This window comes from Schistocerca americana, unplaced genomic scaffold (assembly GCF_021461395.2).
Source record: "Schistocerca americana isolate TAMUIC-IGC-003095 unplaced genomic scaffold, iqSchAmer2.1 HiC_scaffold_47, whole genome shotgun sequence".
NCBI lineage: Eukaryota > Metazoa > Arthropoda > Insecta > Orthoptera > Acrididae > Schistocerca > Schistocerca americana.
Window position 1 is genome coordinate 1,452,501 of NW_025726203.1, and position 5,000 is coordinate 1,457,500.

At 53.4% G+C, this 5,000-nt stretch overlaps 1 non-coding gene across 1 annotated transcript in view; it reads right to left on the minus strand.

The window, feature by feature from the left end:
• Positions 1–1,715, minus strand: part of LOC124584076 — a 1,910-nt gene extending 195 nt beyond the window's left edge. The window contains exon 1 of the ribosomal RNA XR_006974490.1: positions 1–1,715. This exon is cut by the window's left edge and continues 195 nt beyond it. This is a non-coding gene — a ribosomal RNA (small subunit ribosomal RNA).
• Between the last annotated feature and the right edge of the window lie 3,285 nt (positions 1,716–5,000).

A 5,000-nucleotide genomic window follows, 5' to 3' on the forward strand; every position in this document is an offset into this window, starting at 1 on the left:
ACGCGAGCTTATGACTCGCGCTTACTGGGAATTCCTCGTTCATGGGGAACAATTGCAAGCCCCAATCCCTAGCACGAAGGAGGTTCAGCGGGTTACCCCGACCTTTCGGCCTAGGAAGACACGCTGATTCCTTCAGTGTAGCGCGCGTGCGGCCCAGAACATCTAAGGGCATCACAGACCTGTTATTGCTCAATCTCGTGCGGCTAGAAGCCGCCTGTCCCTCTAAGAAGAAAAGTAATCGCTGACAGCACGAAGGATGTCACGCGACTAGTTAGCAGGCTAGAGTCTCGTTCGTTATCGGAATTAACCAGACAAATCGCTCCACCAACTAAGAACGGCCATGCACCACCACCCACCGAATCAAGAAAGAGCTATCAATCTGTCAATCCTTCCGGTGTCCGGGCCTGGTGAGGTTTCCCGTGTTGAGTCAAATTAAGCCGCAGGCTCCACTCCTGGTGGTGCCCTTCCGTCAATTCCTTTAAGTTTCAGCTTTGCAACCATACTTCCCCCGGAACCCAAAAGCTTTGGTTTCCCGGAGGCTGCCCGCCGAGTCATCGGAGGAACTGCGGCGGATCGCTGGCTGGCATCGTTTATGGTTAGAACTAGGGCGGTATCTGATCGCCTTCGAACCTCTAACTTTCGTTCTTGATTAATGAAAACATACTTGGCAAATGCTTTCGCTTCTGTTCGTCTTGCGACGATCCAAGAATTTCACCTCTAACGTCGCAATACGAATGCCCCCGCCTGTCCCTATTAATCATTACCTCGGGTTCCGAAAACCAACAAAATAGAACCGAGGTCCTATTCCATTATTCCATGCACACAGTATTCAGGCGGGCTTGCCTGCTTTAAGCACTCTAATTTGTTCAAAGTAAACGTGCCGGCCCACCGAGACACTCACTCAAGAGCACCCTGGTAGGATTGCAACGGGGTCCGCCTCGGGACGCACGAGCACGCACGAGGCGCGTCGCACGCCTTCAGCTCGCCCCACCGGCAGGACGTCCCACGATACATGCCAGTTAAACACCGACGGGCGGTGAACCAACAGCGTGGGACACAAATCCAACTACGAGCTTTTTAACCGCAACAACTTTAATATACGCTATTGGAGCTGGAATTACCGCGGCTGCTGGCACCAGACTTGCCCTCCAATAGATACTCGTTAAAGGATTTAAAGTGTACTCATTCCGATTACGGGGCCTCGGATGAGTCCCGTATCGTTATTTTTCGTCACTACCTCCCCGTGCCGGGAGTGGGTAATTTGCGCGCCTGCTGCCTTCCTTGGATGTGGTAGCCGTTTCTCAGGCTCCCTCTCCGGAATCGAACCCTGATTCCCCGTTACCCGTTACAACCATGGTAGGCGCAGAACCTACCATCGACAGTTGATAAGGCAGACATTTGAAAGATGCGTCGCCGGTACGAGGACCGTGCGATCAGCCCAAAGTTATTCAGAGTCACCAAGGCAAACGGACCGGACGAGCCGACCGATTGGTTTTGATCTAATAAAAGCGTCCCTTCCATCTCTGGTCGGGACTCTGTTTGCATGTATTAGCTCTAGAATTACCACAGTTATCCAAGTAACGTGGGTACGATCTAAGGAACCATAACTGATTTAATGAGCCATTCGCGGTTTCACCTTAATGCGGCTTGTACTGAGACATGCATGGCTTAATCTTTGAGACAAGCATATGACTACTGGCAGGATCAACCAGGGAGCTGCGTCAACTAGAGCTGAGCAGCCGGCCGCCCGGGAGTGTGTCCCGGGGGCCCACGCGAACACGCAAGCGTCCGCTCAATTATTCTGCAAACAGGAGGAGGCTGAGCTCCCCTGCACCATACACCTCGAAACCCTCTCAGGTCCCGGCGGCGCGCAGCGCCGTCCTAAGTACTTGGTCGGGTTCGAGAGAGGCGCAATCGCCCGGAGTTTGGCGAGTAGACGCTTTAGGTGCGACCACCCGTGCTCCCAACTGAGCTTGCCGCTGCCGACAGAGGCCCGGGAGCGTGCTGTCGTGGCATTGCCGGCGGGAGACAACACGCGCCACCTACGGTGACCGGCAGCTCCAACGCCAGCGCCACAGAAGGACAAAAGCCCCACTTGGGTGCCGAAGCGAACTCTCCCAGCACAGCGCACGCGCCAACACGTCCGCACAGCTGCGATACAAACCACCTGCGAGAACCGCAGAGGCGACCGAGCAGCAGACGGCGTCGCGGCGCCGAGCGCCGGGCGGCGGCGCATCCTCAGCGCACACAGTCCTCAATCGGACCAGCACACTGCAGATGTCCACCGCGCTTCGCACCGGGCCCGCGAGGACCTACTTTGGCCGCACGGCGCCGCGTGCAGGGTGCGCCGGCGCGCAGCTGCGCCGCCTGCCGCCTCCGTCGGCCGGCGCGCCTGCCACTGGCCGCCCCCACCAGCCGGCTGTAGCGCGTGCGCCCACGCACCGCGCGGCCAGCACGCCGGGAGGCCCCCCCTCACCGGCCGGGGACGGTCCCACCCAGCCACCGCCGCGTATCGCTTCACACCCAGATGCCATTCACGTTCGTGGGCATGGTGGGTATCGCTGGAACAACCGGTTGGTAGCTCAACCGATCGTCGCCATCACTGATTCACCTCTAGCGAGAACAACCGCACCACAACGGTTTACCAGTTGTTCATTTGCGTAACGTCACCAGCAAACGTAGGCGTCCATCGCCATTTGCAAATTCAACGATTGTTGCATGCCTGTGTCAGGTGTCACGACACACTATGTCTGCCCACATACACGCAACAACATGTGCACGCTTCGCGAACACGTGGAAGGTGGCCCCCGTACGTATGCGATGTCCATTGCGCGAACGACTGTCAACCGGCCTCTGTCGCATGTCGCAGATGTGGAACGCAGTGCACCATGCTATCACGGTGTGTGAGAAGAGACGACTACGTCTGACAACACGCGCCACTACATCAACAGACGGCTCATGCTGATCGCCATCCAGGGCATACCACACTGCAATCCAGCTCTTATAGGGAGACGACACGTAGCTGAGTGCACAACATTTGGACCGCATGGTTCGCCGTTGTTGGCGCAGTCGTTGTACGGTCACATGTACCACGATGTATCATTCAGTACATGAGGACCAATGTGCAGTACAGTGTGTGATTTGGACGTACAACATCAGCGGACAGTTGACACAGGCCGTACCACAGCGTAGGCTAAGTGCTTCGCCATGCGAATGCCAATGAACAACTGCAAATGCCAATGAACAACTGCAAATGCCAATGAACAACTGCAAAGGGCATTGAGCATGTACGTCCTGCTGCCATCCACATTACAGTGTATAGCTGCAAGGTGTTTAACATGAAGCGATACACTGCGGACCGGGCAGTGCGAGTAGCAAACTATGTTGCGGGGGTTGCAGTTAGGCAACACTACACTAATTTAACGCGTCGTATGACAATTACAGAGCAGGTTAAGGCCCAACATGTGTTGGGTTAAGGCCCAACGTGTGTTGGGTTAAGGCCCAACGTGTGTTGGGTTAAGGCCCAACGTGTGTTGGGTTAAGGCCCAACGTGTGTTGGGTTAAGGCCCAACGTGTGTTGGGTTAAGGCCCAACGTGTGTTGGGTTAAGGCCCAACGTGTGTTGGGTTAAGGCCCAACGTGTGTTGGGTTAAGGCCCAACGTGTGTTGGGTTAAGGCCCAACGTGTGTTGGGTTAAGGCCCAACGTGTGTTGGGTTAAGGCCCAACGTGTGTTGGGTTAAGGCCCAACGTGTGTTGGGTTAAGGCCCAACGTGTGTTGGGTTACGGCGCAATATAGGTTACATTGCGGCGCAATATAGGTTACATTGCGGCGCAATATAGGTTACATTGCGGCGCAATATAGGTTACATTGCGGCGCAATATAGGTTACATTGCGGCGCAATATAGGTTACATTGAGGCGCAATATAGGTTACATTGAGGCGCAATATAGGTTACATTGAGGCGCAATATAGGTTACATTGAGGCGCAATATAGGTTACATTGAGGCGCAATATAGGTTACATTGAGGCGCAATATAGGTTACATTGAGGCGCAATATAGGTTACATTGAGGCGCAATATAGGTTAGGTTAAGGCGCAATATAGGTTAGGTTAAGGCGCAATATAGGTTAGGTTAAGGTACGACATAGGTTAGGTTAAGGTACGACATAGGTTAGGTTAAGGTACGACATAGGTTAGGTTAAGGTACGACATAGGTTAGGTTAAGGTACGACATAGGTTAGGTTACGGTACGACATAGGTTAGGTTACGGTACGACATAGGTTAGGTTACGGTACGACATAGGTTAGGTTACGGTACGACATAGGTTAGGTTACGGTACGACATAGGTTAGGTTACGGTACGACATAGGTTAGGTTACGGTACGACATAGGTTAGGTTACGGTACGACATAGGTTAGGTTACGGTACGACATAGGTTAGGTTACGGTACGACATAGGTTAGGTTACGGTACGACATAGGTTAGGTTACGGTACGACATAGGTTAGGTTACGGTACGACATAGGTTAGGTTACGGTACGACATAGGTTAGGTTACGGTACGACATAGGTTAGGTTACGGTACGACATAGGTTAGGTTACGGTACGACATAGGTTAGGTTACGGTACGACATAGGTTAGGTTACGGTACGACATAGGTTAGGTTACGGTACGACATAGGTTAGGTTAAGGTACGATATAGGTTAGGTTACGGTACGATATAGGTTAGGTTACGGTACACATTGTTGTAAGGAAAGGTTTAATGGGGGGGGGGGGCGGCCGGTTTGTTGATTGTGATTATAGTAAGTGGATGCCTGCGGCATCATCTGATTTGCCACGTCAGGGTGCACCTTTGGCTCATGACAGGCGGCGCTCTCATTCCATGCTTGTGGCAGACGTGTGTCTTTCATTCCTGCCATTGTTTGTGTGCTGTGAGAGGAGGCAGTATTGTGATGTTGGGTGCACCCCTGTGTAGGACATGTGTGGGTGTTGGTGGCTTGGCTG